At 46.5% G+C, this 21,334-nt stretch overlaps 1 protein-coding gene across 2 annotated transcripts in view; it reads right to left on the reverse strand.

The window, feature by feature from the left end:
* Nucleotides 1–20,798, reverse strand: part of CUL1 (cullin 1) — a 107,080-nt gene extending 86,282 nt beyond the window's left edge. The window contains exon 1 of one of the 2 annotated variants that reach the window (XM_060156453.1): nucleotides 20,680–20,798. The gene's annotated coding sequence lies outside the window, so the exon portion shown is untranslated. Of the gene's footprint in view, nucleotides 1–20,399; nucleotides 20,554–20,679 lie in introns of those variants that run through there. The other variant, XM_060156452.1, reaches the window with a different exon arrangement.
* Nucleotides 20,799–21,334: the final 536 nt, after the last annotated feature.

Below are 21,334 nucleotides of genomic sequence, written 5' to 3' on the forward strand. Positions count from 1 at the left end.
ACAGGCAAACTACAGAGGCAGGAAGCAGACTCGTGCTTGCCGGGGGTGGCGGGGATGGAGAGCGTGGACAGCCACGTGGGGTATTCTGGGTGATGAAAATGTTTTCAAACTGGATTGTGGTGATGGCTGCACAACTCTAACTTTACTAAGGATCACTGAGTTATACAAGTGAATTCTACGGTATGTGAATTATACCTCAATAAAACTGTTAAGGAAAAAAAGACAGCTTTAAAGCGTGCTAGCTATAAATCGTTCTGGGTCAAATTCAGGTCATTCACAGAAAGGAATGTATCTTTACAAAACGACCAGGTTCTGCATATGTAGGAGCCTTAGCATGAAAAACAGTATTATTGGGTGTTCTACTGGAAAGAAAGCTTTATTTAAGAACTGCTATTTAATATGTTACCAACAGAGGGGCTCTTATTCTCCTGCAACACAAATCATTTAAAAGACAGCTGGAAGCACCAGCGGAGCTGCCGCACGGCAGAGACGGTTTACTGCCACAGTAAAGATAAAGACAGAACTGCAATAGAGTTCAGAGGGTCTGGAAGAAGTCATTCCAGCTACAGTGACAAGAAGTCTCTACACGCGTGTGCTCTGAACGCTTCTTAGGAAGGATCTGAAGGGCAGCAGAGGAACAGGAAGGGCGGCCAGGGAAGAGCGGGAGGCTGAGCGTGGGGTTCAGGCTGGAAGCTTCAGGGGCAGGAGGGCAGGTTTTCAGTAAGAGGACGTGAGGCCCTTCTTCTTTTTGGCTGCGCAGCTTGAGGGATCTTAGCTCCCCGACCAGGGATCAAACCCGGGCCCCTGGCAGTAGGAGTGCAGAGTCCTAACCACTGGACCGTCACGGAACTCCCGCGAGGCCTTTATTCTTTTTTTTTTTTTTAATTTTTAATTTAATTTTATTTTTTTATACAGCAGGTTCTTCTTATTCATCAATTTTATACACATCAGTGTACACATGTCAATTCCAATCGCCCAATTCATCACACCACCATCCCCACCCGCCCTCGGCTTTCCCCCCTTGGAGGAGGCCTTTATTCTGAGTGGGCGACAGAGGCCTGCAAGGTTCCAGGGCAGGGAAGTGACACGACTGCCGTGATTTTAGAAACATTCATGTGACAGCTCTCTGGAGTTGGAGTTGGAGCTGGAGCTGGGGTGAACGGGGACCAAAGGTCAGTGACACTAACTAACTTAGAGGAACAGCAACGGAAAAAAAAAAAGGCCAGATGCTTAAAACCAAACCAAGCAGGGACGATGGGAACGTGCACCAGAATGGGTGGCACTGGTGAGGAACGACACAAGGATGAAGAGGGCGTCTCTCAAACTTGGACTTTCACATCTCCAAAAATGTACCTCTGGATTCCAGAATCTGACGGACACTGCAAATGACTTAACTATTGCTGGCGGGGATGTTCACCGAGACAGACAGCGACTGGCCACATCTAGTAACACCGCAGGTGCACTGGCCCTTCCACCCAACGATCTCACTTCTAGGAATCTATCCCCAAGACAAACTGGCCAAAAACTACAAGAAGTTGTAAACTCCTCAAGTTTAGTCACGCAAAAGACTGAAAATCCACCTAAAATCCACCAGCAGGGGATGGAGCACTAAATGATGGCCCACTCACATCGCGGAGCATCGTTTATGGCGCACCCACATCACGGAGCGCCGCACAGTTATGGAAAAGAAGGAGGGCGACCCCTACCCACTGACAACACAGTCACTTCCCAGTGGACACAGTCGCTGAAAAAAGCAAGGTTCCCTGTGTGTGTGAGGGGAGGGGAGTAAATACTAACACACTCGGATAGATCTCTATTTTTCTTTTCGAAGAGAAACAAGTGGAAGATAAACCAAACACTAATACAAATGGCTACCCATGGACGGAGGAGAGGGGTGCAGGTGAGATTCATTGGGGGTCCGTGGATAGAACTCGGGGGTTGCAAACGCGGGTGGGGAAAAAAGTACATCTTATTTCCCACTCACCTCTGACTGAAACCCGACCACTCCTCCGATTACGAATGTAGGCAGCAGTCCACAACAGTTTTAGCAGGACCTCTGGCTTTGCCACCAGGAAATCACAGGTATTTGCATTACTCCATGACAGTTACTGCCAGTATCATTTCTGCTCATCAATACTGTGGAATTACAGTAGCCTGGCATAAAAATTTTTATACCTCAAAGAGGAAATATTGGACTCCCCTGGTGGCGCAGTGGTTAAGAATCCATCTGCCAATGCAGAGCACACAGTTTTGAGCCCTGGTCCTGGAAGATCCCACATGCCGTGCAGCAACTAAGCCCGTGCACCACAACTACTGAGCCCACGTGCCTAGAGCCCGTGCTCCGCAACAAGAGAAGCCACCGCAATGAGAAGCCCGTTCACAGTAACGAAGAGTAGCCCCTGCTCGCCGCAACTAGAGAAAGCCTGGGCGCAGCAACGAAGACCCAACGCAGCCAAAAATAAATAAATAAATTTAAAAAAACAGGAAATATTTAAAATACGTTAACGTGTAATTCTCAGGGGTGAAGTTTGCTGTTCTTTGTTGGACATCTTTCATGACTGAGAAAGGCAAAAAGTTACACTGTAAAAGTTATAAAAACATCTATCTGTGAGCCATAGTGGGGTCTCAACCAATTGTGCTCTCTGCTTTAGGTAATAACTGGCAACAATATAATTGTAAATAAATAGGAATTCACAAGCACGAAGTCTCATGGAAGTTCTGGGTTAAGTGACGACCATCTAGACATTCATAAATCTGCTATTATAAAATTCCTTATGTCACCAAATTGAACACTCATTTAGAAAAATTCTCACGCTGGAAAAAACCCAGGGGTAAAAGTGTTAAAGAGAAACAACCCAAAAGAAAAAGGTCATATTATTAAGATAAACTGATAAGTTATGTGAAGAAGTCTGAATCTAAAGAGAAGATGAGAAACTTAATTTTAGATATGATGAATGAGAAGGAATTAAAAAAAAAACCCAAAATGAAAATGCTCAATCAGGCAGTTTGAAAATACACAACCGTAGCCCAAAGGAAATCGCACCTGTAGAAAAAAATCTGGTAATCTGCAAAAAGGTAAAACTGTCGGCATTAACGTGGATAAAATCTTCACAGCATAAGGGAAGAACGTAACAGCAACGAGAACTCAAACCTGTATTTAAAGGACATGGGGGAGCCCTCCTCCCCCTGGCGCCCCAGGAGAGAGGAGTGCTGCGAGCCGGGGGGACACAGGTGTGAGAACCAGAGGCCAGAGAACAGAAGCTCGGGGAGGAGAGCTGGACGAAACCTCTAGTCCTCGACAGGCTCAAAGGCTGCGATCAATCAGGGAGAAGGTCTAGGATGAAAGTCGCTGACTGTAGCAGGCGCCAGGAGAAGGTACCTCTGAGAACGCAGCTCCAGAGTGGGAGCCAGCTGCAGCCACGTGGAGACGCCCCCTAACGGCCGGGAGAAGGTGCCGGCTCTGCTGCTGCTGGGGCCCCTGGAAACCTGCCTTTCCTGACACCCGGTCTCACAGAAGGACCCAGGACTAGCTCCATCCGCCGTTACACAATGCAAGTGAGAGACATGAGTGTTCCTTTTAAATCCTAAGGCCAGATACAAGCATAACTGTTACAAACTTATCTGAATACAACATGACAACTATCATGTTTCAACTTCTAAGACAAATCACATAACCTATTCAAAAATAATATACAACCAATGATAATTACAACAGCTGTCTTACAATAAAACTTCTGTGCAATGTCTCACAGTTGAACGTATGAAACCTTGAATTCAAAATCTGATCTGAAGTTCATGCTTCCCACTGCCCTCTTACAGGGGTCCCCTTGGTGATCTCAAGATGACCCCCAACTCCGATCACGCCCACATGGGACTGAGAAAATACTACACCGATTACTACAGAGAACAGACAAATCCAGACAACCCAAAACCAGGGAGCACCGCTAGTCGGATTCACTTAGAAGGGCACACTTGGCTCCTTCAGCGCCAGCTCTAATTCTGTTAACTCATTTGAAACTAAAAACCCAAACAACTTTCCAGGGCTGTTAAAGAGTTTTAAATGAGACATCGTATGTAAAATGGCCTAGTTCTATGGCTGGTACCTAGTAGGAATTTCCCAGCCAATAGCTCTTTTTCTCCCTTCCTTCTCAAAAAACAATAGTGTAGTAGGAGGTGAAACCATCTAACTCACCTGATCTTGGTCAGAAAATGATTAACCCATTAAACGCAAGGACACTTTTGGCATGTTGAACATTCTTCATGCAATATTTGCAAAACCTTCCTTAAAAAGAAAAGTAGAGCAAAACTCTAAAACTCCTAGAAGACAACACAGGAGAAAACCTAGATGACCTTGGGTGAGGTGTGACTTTTTAGATACAACACCAAAGGCAGGATCCATGAAAAAAAATCACTGATAGGATGGATGCACTTCACTAAAATTAAAAACTTCTGCTCTGGGAAAGACACTGTCAAGAGAATGAGAAAACAAGCCACAGACTGGGAGAAAATATCCGCAGAAGAAACATCTGATAAACAACTGTTAACCAAAATAATACAAAAATTCTTAGGACTCAGTAAGAAAACCACTTGATTAAAAAATGGGCCAAAGCCCTTACCAAAGATATTCAGATGGCAAATAAGCATATGAGAAGATGCTCCACATTATGTCACCATCAGGAAAATGCAAATTAAAATAATGAGACACTACTACACACCTATTAGAATGGCCAAAATCCAGAACACTGACAACACCAAATGCTGGTGAGAAGGTGGGGCAACAGGGACTCTCAATCACTGCTGATGGGAAGGCAACACGGTGCAGCCACTTTGGAAGACAGATTGGTGGTTTCCTACAGAAATAAACACCCATACCAAGCAATTCGGCCATTAATTGTGCTGCTTCGTATTTACCTAAAGGAGTTGAAAACTAATGTCCACACAAAAACCTGCACACAGATCTTTATAGCACTTTTTTCCTAATTGTCAAAACCTGGAAGCAACCAAGATGTCCCTTGGAGTGAATGGATAAATAAACTGTGGTCCACCCAGACCACGGAATACTACTTAGTACTAAAAAGAAATGAGCCATCAAGCCATGAAAAGACATGGAGGAAACTTAAAGGCATATTATTAAGTGAAAGAAGCCATTCTGAGAAGGCTATATACTGTGTGATTCCAACTATATGACATCCTGGAAAAAGCAAAACTAAGGAGACAGTGAAAAGTTTTAAGTGGCTGCCAGGAGCTTGGTGGGGTTCGGGGTGGGGAAATAAGTACGCAGAGCCCAGAGGACTTTTAAGGCAGTGTACTACTCTGTGCGGTACTGCAGTGATGGATACACGTTATTATACACTTGTCCAAACCCACAAGATGTCCACCACCAAGAGTGAACCCTCATGTCAACCATGGACTTTGGCGATTATGATGTGTTAATGGAGGTCTGGTTGTAACAAATGTACTACGCTGGTGGGCGATACTGATAACGGGGGAGTCTGTGTATGTGCTGGGGCAGGGAGTATATAGAAAATCTCTATACCTTCCTCTCCATTTTGCTGTGAACCTACAACTGCTTAAAAAAAAAAAAAGTTAAAAAAATCAAAACAATAAAAGTAGAGGCTCACTTTTGATCTTTCTATTTTGCTCATGAAATAACTTGCATTTTATAATCTAGAAAACATGAGTAAACAAAAAGCTAGTACTAAATATCAAATACTGTATTTGCTTATTTTTCTTAAATGAAAATTAGGCTATTTTGATAATTATCGCTACCTGAATAATGGATATGTCAATAAGTAGATTTTACATTTATACCTGTTACTGTAAAAATGGAAAGTATATCAATAACTGGTTCTTCTTTGTAAACAAAGTATCTGGCCCCAGACCTTCAGACTTTAATAGAAGTAAGACTTCTGATTCATGGGCTCTGCTCTGTGGTTGGAAGGCAGGGGCCTAATTCACAGCTAAATCCTCAGCACCAAACACAGTGTCCCGACACACTGCAGGGCTCCAGAAAGACTGGGGAAATGATGATTCCAAATATTTTGGGGACACGTCTGAATCACTGATGACACATAAAAAAAACCCCAAACCCAGGACTCCCCTGGTGGCGCAGTGGTTAAGAATCCGCCTGCCAATGCAGGGGACACGGGTTCGAGCCCTGGTCCGGGAAGATCCCACATGCCGCAGAGCAACTAAGCCCGTGAGCCACAACTACTGAGCCCGTGTGCCACGACTACTGAAGCCTGCGTGCCCGAAGCCTGTGCTCTACAACAAGAGGAGCCGCCGCAATGAGAAGCCCGCGCATCCCAACGAAGAGTAGCCCCCGCTCGCCGCAACTAGAGAAAGCCCGCGCGCTGCCAAAACTAAATAGATTAAAAAAAAACAAAAAACCCAAACCCACCCAGCCCATCAGCATACGGAACTACAAAGAAGCATGCTAGAACATGTTAATTACATGCAATTTCATTTTCTCCCAGCACAGTAACAGTACTGAGAAAAATGGGGAGGGGGGAGGCACACCATTTACGTTATGTTTAAAACTTAAGAGAAATTATTCAAACAGGCGATAAAAACTGTAAAACTGATGGCTTGGAAAGGGAAGAAGCAAGGACTCACCATCCTGGGGCAGGATGTGAGCACATGTATTTAAACCTTCACGGTTTGTTTGATGAGTTCTCCCACTTCCTAAAGACTAGCAGAGCTTTGAAATTAGTAGGCCCTCAAACTTATACTAAACGAGGCAACATAGCTGCTTTCTCCTTGAGATCAACCTTTGTCCTTCTAATTACATAAATATAGAAATATGCTAATTCAACTCATTCCCCCAAACACACATACAATTTTATAATCATGAGAAATTTTGGATGCCATTAAGTATGGAATTTTCTCCTATGAGCATCTTAGGAATTAGGATACAATTTTTATTCTTGGTACTTGAACAACTAATTAATAAGTGTTTTCAAATCCTAAAAATCCAAATACAAGCACTCAAAGCTTTAAGTACTGTCCAAGTTATAACTGAATCTTAAGTCCATTAGAATACAGATTCTTCCTATTTTAATTACTATGTGCCTTCCAGTGGGATGACAGGAGCACCACTGGTATAAACTGCTTTAGGAAGCTTGAAGGTGACCCTAACCTCTTACTATTTAGCAGGTGCCATGCAGACTGACTGGTTCGTCCACATAAACGAGCTTTACCTGTGAAGGACCGAATTTCAGCTCTCAGTTTCAGCACAATGCTTTTATAAGGACATTTATTCAATGATCTAGCCTGGTGCTTGCACGTATTTCATTTCCAAGCATTTTCGTTCACTTTAAAACAAGGAAATACAGTATTACATTTGATCATTATCTACACCATGCATATTTTTCAAATTCAGGACTGCAATCCATTAACGCGTGGGCCATGAAATCAGCTTAGTAAATGGTAACCGGAACTCTTCAAAGGAGTGAAAATGAGAAGAGCTCATAGAACGTAAGTATTGCTCAGCGCATCTTTAATTCAGTTATGTCTGTGTACGTACAGAGTTAACCTACAAAATGTATTTCTTACTGTAGAAACAACTGAAGGAGCACAGAGTGACATTACACAGTGACATGACTATTTCAAATAGTTAATCGATAAGTGCATGTGGATGTCTGAGGGGACCCCCAAGTTCTGGTTCCACAACTCACAGCCTGTATGAGCTTGGGCAGATTCCTTAACTTCTGTGCCTATAATTATCTGCAATTATAACACAGATAGACATATATATATAATGGGGACAATAACAGTTCCTATCTTATAAGGTTGTTGGGAGGTATAGATGAGTTATTTAAATAAACTGTTTAGAAGGGTACCAGACACACAGTAAGTATTTGCTACTATTCATATTAACACTTCAACAAAGGTTATCAGATGTCCTCGAAACTCCTAACGTGCTACTTAAATAAAACAACAAAAAACTTCTCAGGGGGAAATGTCAAAGCTAGCGTGTAAGTCAAAATGAAGTAAAGTAATGTTGCCTGAAAATTTCACAATATGCTTGGACAACGTAACACCAGGGGTACTTTCCAAATTCCCACCAAAGTGGGCCCATCATCAGAAGACAAGGAACCTTGTATTCTGACGGACCTGGGGATCCAGACAGAAGCAGTTGTAAAAGTTCAGATTTTCTTTGAAATTTCATTCGTTCTTAAAGTTCATCTGGATCTTTCATTCCACCACCAAATACACGTAATAGAATGCCCTAAAATACCACCTTGGAAACCGTTTCTCACCCTAGTTAGTGGGTGAGCTGCTGTTTTATCGAATCCACTGAGGTTGGAAGCCTGCTGCGGCAGAGCTCTCCCTGCACACCAGCATCCCAGCATCTCTATCCTGTCTTGGTGCTGCAGCATCATCAGGACCCAGCCTAACAACAGACAGGCAGATACAGACAGCAAGTCGTTTTCACTCCTGAGATGACCGGGATGTTGGTGGTACAGGAAACATCTTCAGGCCACCGAGGGTGGAAATCTAGACACGGACCTTCAGCTGGGGAGACAGAATGACATGTCACATGCAGATGACAGGTCTCTCCCACTCCTGGTGATGCTGCTGCTTCAGGAAAGGATGCACTGTTCTACCACACATGCTGTCACTTTCGTTTCAATGAAATGTTTCAACTCACAGTTCCCACAATTCTGTTCAACTAATGTGCAGATTTCCCTCCTGTGTGGCCACGGTTTGCCCTGTAGTTGGTGAGTGCTAGACCTTTAAGTAATATGCTAACTCAGCAGATTTTGAAAGTTACCACGTCACTAAGTGAACAAGATCCTTCATCTAATCTGGGTTTTCAAGGCTTTTCATTACTTTTTTTTTTTCCACTAATACAAATAAATTATCTTAAGTTCAAAAATTCTGACCAGGGGACTTCCCTGGTGGCGCAGTGGTTAAGAATCCGCCTGCCAATCCAGGGGACACGGGTTCGAGCCCTGGTCCGGGAAGATCCCACATGCCGCGGAGCAACTAAGCCCGTGCGCCACAACTACTGAGCCTGCGCTCTAGAGCCCGCGAGCTACAACTACTGAAGCCCGCGCACCTAGAGCCCACGTGCTCCGCAACACAGACCAGCCGCCGCTCACCGCAACTAGAGAAAGCCCGCGCGCAGCAACGAAGACCCAATGCAGCCCAAACCAAATAAAATTAAAAAAAAATTCTGACCGGCAGCTCCCTCTAGCTACATGAATTTTCAAGACACTGCCCACTTCACTACAAATTGGTTTAAAAAGAATAAACAGTCCCACTTCTACACTCCATCTGATTTGGAGCTTTCACGTTTTGAATACAGTTTACCGATTTATTCACCTTACCGAAGGTACGAGAGCAATCTGGCGGCACAGGCGCCTGGATAGTGCTTCTGGCCACGCGGGGTCGTGAAGAGCCAGAGGCACCTACCGCTGCTGGGGGTCGGCACCCAGCCCCACCCCGTGCACACGTGCACTGCGGACTTGATAAAAAGCATCCCGTTGAAAATGTCCTTACTAGCTACGACAACAGCAAGTAGTCAAGAGACTTATAAATACCCGGGAAAGCGTATGAGGAGGTGCACAGCACACAAAAGTGTGTTTGAACCTGGGCTTTAGCACCTATCAAGGATAAACAGATTAAATTCAGCCTCTCAATTATTTGAGTGTGTCTTCTGAGTTCATGAAAATGTACCATTTGATAACCTCCAATAAGGGAGGTATTTTCTTTTTTGGGGGGCAGGGGCGGTGGTGGTTAAAAACTCGTGCTCCCCGCTCTGACTGAGCACAATCCGGCCACACCTATAACACGGGAAAGAGTCTGGTAAAACCTGTAACGGCCTCACCTAAGAAAATGATTTTGAAACTGACCTAAGCTTCTAGCATTTTTCACTTGTGGTTTTTTTTTTTTTTTTCAGCTGAACTGGTCCTAGTCATGATGTTTCTTTTTAGTTGCAAAAACTTGTAGTGAATTTCCTTCATAATCCGCACAACTTGTTTTTATGGTCACTGTAAAAGTAGGGGCTTTTTAGGTTACTGTTTAGGGGCAGAAGAGACAAAAGCAGCTCATTTCACTTCTACAATAATTAAGCCTCATATTTTAACTAAGAATAAAGAACATCCTACATACTGAGATTGCTACAGATTTCTATCAATATACTACTTGCGACTGGGGCAGTACCATCATCTTTACAGTCAAGCTCAAGTTTGGTGGGAGAAGCCTCAGAGAAATGTCTGGCAAAATTCTTGATTTCACATAATTTACTTCATTAACTTGTGTATATTTTCTCAAGCAAGGTTTTCAAGCTTACGCTTCAAACAGCTTACTTTGAAAACCAGCAAATCATGCTCCCAGTTGAAAATATAGTATTTTTTCAAAGAACATCAAAATCACAAAATGCAGATTTCCTCCACAGTTTAACAAGAACTCACTTCTATAAAAAATGGGCACTTTAGAAGACTTGAGCTTCACAAACATGATCCAATTTTTACAATAAAATTTAGACGTCAAAACTTTGCAAATAAATCAACTTCTGCAAAGTACTACTGTATAAATGCAACGAACTATAGAAAGCAGCACATTTAGGACTAATTGTTTTCAGATCACACACCCCGAGTATGCACTTACACTCACTTAGTCTACACTAGACTGCCAACAAAACACACACATCTGCCTCTGCATTTTGGGGGGAAAAACCCTCTTTTTAATGTAAAACTGCTGCCAAGGGAGTCATCTGAATGTGTTTTAAAATCATTTTTTACAACTATTAAGGGAATCCACTGTCCTAGTTAGACACACACTCACCTATAAATCTACCATAAAAAGCAACAGTGGGGGGCTTCCCTGGTGGTGCAGCGGTTGAGAGTCTGCCTGCCGATGCGGGAGACACGGGTTCGTGCCCCGGTCCGGGAGGATCCCACATGCCGCGGAGCGGCTGCGCCCGTGAGCCATGGCCGCTGAGCCTGCGCGTCCGGAGCCTGTGCTCCGCAACGGGAGAGACCACAGCAGTGGGAGGCCCGCGTACCGCAAAAAAAAAAAAAAAAAAAAAAAGCAACAGTGGATATTCATCTTACACCACATCCATACTTTCAGAATTAAACGGTGTTAACATACGGTTTGTTGGTTAGAACCTTGAATTCTTTTTTTTCTTTTTTTTTTTTTTTTTTGCGGTACGCGGGCCTCTCACTGCTGTGGCCTCTCCCGTTGCGGAGCACAGGCTCCGGACGCGCAGGCTCAGTGGCCATGGCTCACGGGCCTAGCCGCTCCGCGGCATATGGGATCCTCCCGGACCGGGGCACGAACCCGCGTCCCCGGCATCGGCAGGCGGACTCTCAACCACTGCGCCACCAGGGAAGCCCAGAACCTTGAATTCTTTAATCATAGACTGTTTCCATAAATCAGCCTATCAAAAGAAAATTTCTCATTTATAATTTATTATAGGTTAAATCTCAAAATTAACAGAACTTCCCCAAAATGGTTTGCTTTACTGAAATCTCATTGTTATGGGTAGAAGGTTGGAAGAACGAGGACACGACAAAGAGCCGGCACCCACACCAGCCACTTTAGGTGAGAAGTGCCGCAGATCAGCACCGAGCACACGGCCCACCCGACTTTCAGTATTTTCTGAGCTTAAGGGGATGAGATGGGACGTGTAGTGAAGGGCTGGCGAGGACGGAGAGCGGAGCCCACTCCTGCCTGTCGTGGTGACGCCAACACCCGCTGGGGTCAGACTCTGCAGTCAGCGAGCCATGACAAATCCTGAACACAAGGCAACAGGAGCTGGTGACAGAACCGAACAAGGGAGGGATGAAGACAGGGCATTTTGAAGGAGGAACTAATAATACTCGGTAGTCACTATGGAACATCACAGTCTCGGAGAGAAGGCTCGAAACAGAGAAGCTGGATGTGGCTTGGAGAGCAAATGAGATCAGTCTGGGGAGGTTGTGATGGTGGGGAGGGCAGGTGGGCCACGGGGAAGCCCTGCGGGCAGGCAGAGAGGCCACTGGGGCTCAGCTGGAAGGCAACCAGCTACCAGCGAGAACAGTCAGAACCGCTCCGGCCAAAACAGAACTGAAAAACCCCACAGCAAAGTGGACTAGAACAGAGAATCAGGTCCCAGAGGTACCTCCTGCGGCGTCCATTTAGAGAAGAAGACATAACCGGAAGAGCAAAGTATTCTCCACAGAAGCTAAGGCCAAGAGATGACTCAAGAAAAAAGGATGAGAACCTGGTCCAGAAGCTTGGAAAACACTGCATGTTACATCTCCTCCTTAAAGGGGCCAAAACGCTCTAGAAAACGGTGCTGGTTACACTTTGCAAACATATCACGTGAACGGTGTTCACACTCTGGAAATCACTGAGCCCGAGACATGCAGGGGAACCCACTTAAAATAACAGGAAAGAATCTAACAGAACCTGAACGAGGAGAAGCCAAGTCTGAGTTTCAAGGGACTGAAGTGCTTTGAAAACTCTGGCAGTTTAGACTTTAAAATTTTTGAAACATCTTTGCAGTTAATGTTACCAACCAGCATTTCCCAGGTTTAAAAAGTACTTTCAACGTAAGGCACCTCCAAGAAAATGTGAACCATGTGTGCTGTCATCCTGCTGTTTGTTGGTCCTCAGTAGTGAGGACGGATTAATGCTGGTCCATGTGCTTAAAACAATTTCTTAGAGACTTCCTGTGATAGCATTTAGGGTTTCTATTTAGACCAGGAATAAACTGAAGCAGGAACCATTTCTAGACAACTACACGTCTAACTCCGTACTCATGAGGATCCCGATCTCCGCGGCACTTCCCACACTGCTCCCCAGAACACGGGCGTTTGCAGATGCCCATCGACGCTCCACTGAAGAGGGAAGAAGCGAACGCAGCCGTTCACTCCAGACCACGCCTCTACTGCATGGCACGCCATTTTTCACATTTCTGATTCTAAAGTCAGTATGTGCTCTACAAAACAAAACATACTCTTTAACATGGTGGTAGGGTTTTCTTCCCCCAAAGGCTATTATTAAACTAAGGGTACACCTTACATACATACACGAGTACATACACACACATATCCTGTAAGATACACGTTCTCTGTAAAATAATGTCTCCCTATAAGACCCTCAATGCACATTAACATACTAAAAGCCCCCCAATATGCAACCTAGCGTTTCCTAAATGTACTTCCTCACAGATCTTCCCTCCCACTCCAGTATCTTACACGTCACAGAACACAGGTGGGCAAATACTGCTCTAGGCAAATCAAAAAATTACTGAAAATGCAGGGAATGGTAAAGCTGAGCTCCTTTATTATAAAAATAATAGTGACTAAACAAAGCTTCGTAATGTCAAGTGATGACAGGTGTTACAGGCTTCACCATAAATGCCCCAGTTAAACTGCAGACATTCAAAAACACAACACACAACATCCTGCACAGGACAAAGGCGCCAACACACGGGACACTTGCAGAGGTACCACTGAGGAGCAGCGGTGGCAAAACTGCTCGTCGGGCCCAGCGTCTTCAGCACCCCTACGCCCTCCCTTCTGACTTTTGGGTCCCCTGTGGGTAGACATGAATCACCCTCTGGTTTCAGGAGTCTCTATCTGAAGACTGACTAGTGAACCATTCCTGCACCGAGTGTCCAAGGCTACCTTCACCCTGGGACTTCTGTCCAAAATGAGGCATTTATTTGCAAGAAGCAGAAAGCTGAGGGGGAACAGCTCCAAAGCCACCAAAGTGGACTCAGCCCAGTCTCTGGCACATTCTAAGTGCTGAGGAATAGTGGTTATTACCACAGGCAAGATGATTCTGTAAGACAGGAGAAGTCACAAGAACTCACTCTTGGACTTTTTTCTTCTCCACCCTCCCCCAAACTGAAGTCCCCTAGTTCCCAAAGACAAACTCAAGGCTCGGGGAGGGAAAAGGCCTCCAGCCCTCATGCCTGGGCCTCCAGCTGGGACTGAAGTCTGCAGTCTCCTGTTTCTCAGCCTCATCCACGATTTCAAACCTTTCCTTCCAGTCTGACCAGAGCAGGCCTCCCTCCCCACTGCAGGAAGGGGGCTCTGAGCTCCCTGGCTTTTCTCCCACATCCTGACTTATGGAAGCTGCCCAGGCAAACTTAACTATGTTAGCTAATAGGGGACACGTTCTGTGCACCTGTTTCTCAGATGGCCAAAAGTATCCCTAATTTGTGTCATTTAGAATACGTTTCTTAAATCAACAGTAACATTTCAATGTTCCAGGCTACAGCACAAAATGTGTCAAAAGAATTTTTCTAATTTTTAGCAAATTTACATTCTTAGGCATGATGACGACAGGTTTAAACATCCATCTACTATTGCTAGGAGTTGAAAGTTAGCAAAAAAGGACAGGAAGTTCACAGCATCTCTAAGAAAAGGAATCTTCCACACTGAAGACAATTCACTAGTACATAATCCACTGCTGTAATTCAACAAAATAACAAAACATAAATGAGGTTCATGAGATTAAGACAGTTTCATGGAGGGTGTGAAACTTGCAGCGGCCTAAAGCAGCTGAAGGATTAGGATGGGGGGATGGGAAGATGAGCTGCAAGGAGAACCTGAGGGCTGAGAGTCAGATATTTACCCTACGTGTCAACACACCTGGCGAGGGACCTTCAAATAAAGCAAACACCAGAGTGATTCCAGCACTGAACTGAGTGAGCAGAAACATCTCACTCGGAAGCAGGCTCACTGCTTCTATTGTCTTTTGTCTTCATAAGCTAACCCACCGCATTACAAATACACATGTGCTGTAGAAAGTTGGATGAAAAAATAAAAACCAAAAGAATAAACTAAAAATAACCCATAATTCCACTATTCAGAGATAATCACTAAAAACATTTTGGCTTATTATCCTTTAAAAAATGTACACACACACTAAAAAGAAAAATTTAAGCATTACATATACTGTCTTACAGCACGTTTTTGTCTCACTGAATACAGAATTACAGAAATGCAAAGATTTATCTAAAAATGCTGAGATCATAATCCTTAATAGCAAAACCTGAAAACAAATGTTCAATAAGAAAGCATTAAATAGTGTACCCATGACAGAATATTAATCATTTTTTATATTTTCTTAAACTAAATCCTTAAAAGTAGATTAGCTATTTCTAAGTGTGTAAATACATATATATATTTTTTTTACATAGTGCTCTCAGAAAAATCATTCTTTTTCAGGCAATGAATGAATGGACTCATTTCTCCATACCCTCACCAGAAGTGGCTTATTTTTCAATCTATGCCCAAGTTTTTAAAAACAGTATCTCACTGATTTACTTTTCCAAGAGTACTGCTAGTAAAGCTGAAATTTTTGTCTTGTTTCTGGATCCTTCTTTTAAAAATTACCAGTTTGCTCATTTTTCCCCCCCACGGGGGAGGGGGGGGCATCGTCTTTACCTTAGTTTTTATAAGCCCTCTTTTTATAGTAAGCAAAGTAAATTTACTTGTTAAGTTACAATATCTCTTTCAGTTTGTCATTTGCTTTTTAATTCTGTTTAAGGCATTTTAACCTGCAGAAGTTTAATTATTCTAAAGTAATGAAAAGAGCCTTTTCCTTTACAGTTTCTACTTTTGGTGTTATGCTGAGAGGGTTCCTCCATCCTGAGATCATTTGTATTATCTTTTGGTTCTTAAAAACTTCGGTGGGGGGCTTCCCTGGTGGCGCAGTGGTTAAGAATCCGCCTGCCAATGCAGGGGACATGGGTTAGAGCCCTGGTCTGGGAAGATCCCACCTGCCGCGGAGCAACTAAGCCCGTGCGCCGCAACTACTGAGCCTGCGCTCTAGAGCCCGCGAGCCACAACTACTGAGCCCGCGCGCCTAGAGCCTGTGCTCTGCAACAAGAGAAGCCACAACAATGAGAAGCCTGCGCACCGCAATTAAGACCCAACGCAGCCAAAAATAAATAAATTTATTAAAAAGATAAAAACTTGGGTGGGGGGGATATTTTAAAAACACACAAGTTCCTCATCCTAAAATTACAACCATCTTTGCTACTTTATAAATATTTTCACTAGTACATACACATTTTAAGCACACATTTCATACAATCTGTTTTCCAAAGTATTTTCTGACATAGGCCTTTTTTAAAAATCGTAGCTTGTTAGATATGAACAGTCTTAAATGGTTTCATAAATTTAAGGCCAGTGAGTCACATCACACCAACTTAACAATAGTCCCGAAGTTCCAGAACTGCTCCTTTCTATCCCATCAGTGCCCAATTACTCCCCTTCAATGTCCCCCAGTTACTAAAAGACCGAGAAGAATAAGCTCATTCTTGGTAGGCAACCCAGTTCTGCATAATGAATTCGGTCCTAATTATCAATGATAAGATACCAATCTTGAAAGCATTTCAATTTTGCTCTCTTCTCCTCTTCCACCTTCATATAAATTAGACACTTTGGGAGCATCCCGTTAAAAGCTGGAGCCCTGGAGTCTCCCTGTCATGTTTTAACCCAGGCCTCACCACTCACGAGGCCTGATCTTAACCACCCAAAGCCTCAGCCGCTTCCTCGACGCGGTCAGAGGACTGAACAACAGCACCACACTCTGCGGGGCCCGATCAAGATTTTAAGTGGGTCAATGATCGTGAACGAAGTGTGAGTTACATGAGTTGCAGCAGGTAGCGCAACGGCACAGGGACACCTGCCCGTCACAAGGTCTCGGCCCTACAGGAGGTCTGTCTATTCCAAAGGAACCACAAGTCTAGTCCAGGGTTAACTGCTAAGACAGTGACCCGGGTGGGGCCTCACGGGACCGCAGGGAAGGCTCCCACCCCGGATGGAGCATCAGGACCTGAGAGGAGCCTTTCCAAAGCAGCAGGAGTCTGTCGGGCGACAGGAAGGGGACACAATACTCGAGACCGCGGGAGAGCATGAGGAAAGGGCAGCAAAGCCAATTCTGGGAACAGGCGCTGCAGTGATGGGGAAGCTGCCAGGAGACTCTGCTCACTTGATCCCAGAGTCCCAAGGGAAAACATTTAAATGACCAACAAGCCTAGGCTTCACAACCCTGCTTCTCAAACACGAATAAGATTACGCTTTATAGGATGGTTCCTCAAATGTTGTTAACGTTAGAAGCTATGGCATTCGCATAGAACCCAGACTTTGAGGGCCTGAAGAAAACTTAAGAGTCAATTGAAAACCATCTCACTTTATAAATGAGGAAATAGAGGCTCAGCAAAGTTAAGTTCAAACCAGATCCCATGTCTTCTCTCCCAAGCAACATCTTCTATACCTAAGCAAAAATACATGAATAAATTACACACACATCTCTTTCAGAAGCTATATCCCTGTGAATAAAAAATTTAAAAGCCATCAAATAATTCTGTTTATAGTGTGCATTATTAAATGGACACATTATAAACAAAGAGCTTGAATCTTTAGTAATAAACCTAAGGTTTTATTTAAATTTGATTTACTCCTCATTTCATGTTCACGTCTCAGTTTTGAAAGGCAAATGAAAGAAGAGAATTTGTTGAGAAACTACCTGATTTCCCTCCCCCCAAAGAAACAAACAAAAAAGCAAGGTAAACTTTTAATTGGTCCTTAAAAATGGTACATTCTTTTCTCCAGGCATACCTGACAGACAAGCCCAAAATTCAGCCAATGGTCCCCAAAAGACATCTTATTCCAGACTCAACTGCTGAGGTAGAAAGCCCATGGCCTTGGAACCTATGCAGGGCTGAAACAGCGAGGAATAAAACACAAACACGCTCCTGTGTTTTGGGGGGCCCTAATTTTCAACTTGAAGGATGGCAAGTAACTACTCCTCAATCTAAACCACATTCCTTTGACCTTTCCTTGCTGAAAGAAAGGCATACTATGCCTGCTGGGAAAACTGGGTGTGAACTTCTGATAAAAGGCCCTCAAGGACCCAAGAAAGGTCTCTCCTGTGAGAAAGGTCACTCGGGCTCTATTACCACCACTGCATTTGCATCATCTCTCCAACTGGGAAGAGCCTTAACTCACCAAACGATTTCACTTCAAAGGTAAGGCTGAAACATTTAACCTGAGGGGAAAGACCTCAATCTTGTTTAAAAACACACACACAGATTTTAGAAATCTACCCTAAAACTAGCTTTGAAACAACAAAAAAAGCAAATTAAAGTTTCACAACTTGTTTTCTTGGCACTTTCCTGGATTGCCATAGCTGAAGAAAACCTGCGCAGTTTTTCTGTCGGGGCACTGTGTTAGTTTCTGGGGTGCTGTAATAACAATTATAATTAAGCTTGCGTTCTTACGCAATGGAAGTGCAGTGACTGCTTCTGTAGCCAAAATCGGAGGTGGTCAAACACTCGGTGTAAGTTAGAATTATTCCAAATTTATTCACTCAAAAAACAACTGAGGTACCCATGACAAAGTTCTATGCTATTTACTTTGGGGATGCAAAAATACAGAAGGAGTATCTCCTGCCTTCAAGCAATTCAGTCAGAAAAGTATGGGAAGTAAGGCTGCACTGGCAACCCAGACTAAGTTAATTATCTCTACAAGGTAATATTCAGCAACAGGCAAAGGAGTCGACCGGGCGGTAATATCTAAGCAAACTGCAGAATCAGCCCAGGCACTCACTGGGCTGTTAGTTCCCCGAGGTGGTGGGCGGTAAAAAAGGGGGTGTACCAGCAAGGACCTGAGCCGGTGGCCCTAAGACACAGAGGATACTACAAATCGGTGAGAAAACCTACTACTACAGCTAAAGGTGTTTTTTGGTTTTTGTGGGGTTTTTTGTAACATAAGTTTTTAAAAGATGACTCCAATGACAAAAAAAGTTAAATATTTTTAGACAGTATTTCAGCCACCCCTCTCCAGCTTAATAAGCACTCTGTCTCGAAACCTCCAAAAACGGGCATAATAGAGTTAAAGCAAGCCAGTCTGTTCGCATGCTTCGGAATTTGAAATGCGATGCCCATGGAAAGCAACAAATAGAACGTTGAAGTAAATTTTTTTCTAATATCCAAGAACACTTAGATCAAGAAAACGTCATATCCAATTTTTTTAGACGAAATATTGCTGCTTTTTAAACAACATTCCCTATTTTGCTACACAACCCACAAACGCTCCAGGATTTCGGAAAATTGGGTAGACAGAGTGGCCACAAAATGAAGTGTTAACCTTACAACTGCACACGCTTTTGCAGCGTGTTAAGATATGCCGAGGTCCTAGAAGCTGGGGTCGTAAAGTGAATTTAGTTCCCTTCTGTGACTCCGACGAGTGCATTTCCAAAACTGAGAGACTACTCCACTCCTAACTTGGACTGTTTTAATGCCCCTACGGGGAAGGGCAATTACACAGAGCAAATAAATACCTGAGTTAACTGCAATTCCCCGTTTGCACCCTCACCACTAACCCCAACTGCGAACTATGAGCAACAACAGGGATCCAATCGGAAAAGAGGATCCTATTTTTGGCAGAGAGCTCGTTAAAGGGAGAAAACCCCGAACTTTGGAGGATTAGTCTCAAGAAATGCTCACCAATCGTTTCTCCCCGTACCAGCACTCGGCCTACAGCACACCCGGGAGGAGGCAGGGGTGCGCGGGGCGACCCCTGCACGCGGGCGGTGGCCGTCGCCCTGGTTACCTGCGGGGTCAGCGCGCGCTCCCGCCGGGCGCGGGACCGGGGGCGCGCCAAGGCGGCGGAGCAGGCCGGGCCCGACTCGCGGGCGCTCGGCCGGCGCCGGGGGGTCCCGTCCGGCCGCCGCACTGGCATCCCTGCGCGCCTCCCCGGCCCGCTCCCCCAAGAGAACAGGGCAAAGGGGCGACTATTACCCAGTAATAGCGCCCCGCACAGTCGCAACAATGCGGGCGAGGAACCCGGGAGCCGCGGGCAGGGAACCGGAAAGCAGAGAGCCCGGCTCCGCGGCTCCTTCAGCGCGCGAGCCCAGTACTTTACTTGAGAGAACGAGTCCGGGGCAAGCGACGCTCGGGGGAGAAGTGATCCCGAAGGGGCGAGGGAGAGAGGGCACAGGTCCGGGCGCCCTGCGGGGGTCGCCGCCCGAGGAGAGGCGAGGTTCGCACGCCCGGCCACCCGAGGCCGCCAGCCGGCCCGGCTCCGCGGTCCGAGCCCGGTTGCGCTGGGAAAGGGGCGGGCGCCATGAATCGGGCTTTTTCCCAGTGCGTAGTCCGGGCCTGGCCGCCCCGTGCCCGCGACCGGGGCCGCGGCCCGGCCAGGCCCGAACCGGCCGGGGTGACTCAGGGCCGGGCCGCGCTTTCCCCTCCCGCCCCCGGCGCCCTCCGCCCACGAGTACCCCGGCCCAGCCGCCATTCCGCCCAGCCGCGACTCGGCGGCTCAGGCCTCGCCCGGCGCCTGGGCTCGGCCGCCGCGGCCCCAGTCACTGCGACACCGCGGCTCCGGGCCGGGCCTGCGCCGCCGACTCTCCTCGGCCCCGGCGCCGTCGACACTCACCCGCATTTCCCGGGTGCCTAAATGGCTCCGGCGACGTCTCCACCTGGTCGCTGGGCCCGGCCCCGGTTAAATCCCCGTCCCGCCAAGGTCTCGCCGCGTCCCTCAGCCGCCGGGGCTGCCCCGCCTGGAGCTGCGTGCGACACGGCTCCCGCCTCCTCCTCCTCCCGGCCCGCCCGCCCGCCGGCCCTCCTCCCGCCGCCGCCGCCGCCGCCGCCGCCTGCACCACGCAACCTCCGCCCTTTAGCCTTTCCTCCGCCGCTCCCCGCCCTCCCGGCCTCACCGGCTACGGCTCCCGTGGGGGAGAAGCTGGTGGGGGAGGGCCGGAACGCACCGCCATCGGCGTCCGGGGCGGGGGAACCGGGAAACCGTCGCCGCCATCTCCCCACCAGCCCGCGGCGCGGGAGGGGCCCGGAAACCTCCCGCCCGCCGCGGCCCCGGTTCCCGGTCCCCCAGCGCCACCGAGGACCCGCTCGCGGGGCTGTTCTCTACCTGAAAGCCCGCGGCCCCTGGCCCCGAACCCCGGCGCCCTCCCCGGCCGGGCGCAGCGGATCCTCCTCCAGGTTTTACAGCCTCCCTCTCCTAGAGGCCGCCTCTAAGGACCCGGCTTCCCGCCACTTCGGGCCGAACGAGGAGGGGTCACCTTCTTAGGTCGGGGCAGCAGCCTGGAGAGCAACTGCCCCAAGACACCCCGGAGGAGGGGGGTCTTACACACCCACTCCTCCCCCACTCCTGCGCGCACACACGTGCACCCGGTGGATCTGCCTCCCCGGCTGGGAGAATAACCAAAAGCCATATCCCGACCGGCTGATAAAGTCTGAGATGGGCGAGTGGCCCTGAAAAGCAGGTACAGGCTAGAGATAAACGTGTCGTCCATTCTCGAGCCCCAGGACACCTGCGGGCCTCGGCGATACGCACCTGAAAGCCCGAGCTCCTCG

This window comes from Lagenorhynchus albirostris, chromosome 8, assembly GCF_949774975.1.
Source record: "Lagenorhynchus albirostris chromosome 8, mLagAlb1.1, whole genome shotgun sequence".
Classification (NCBI taxonomy): Eukaryota; Metazoa; Chordata; class Mammalia; order Artiodactyla; family Delphinidae; genus Lagenorhynchus; species Lagenorhynchus albirostris.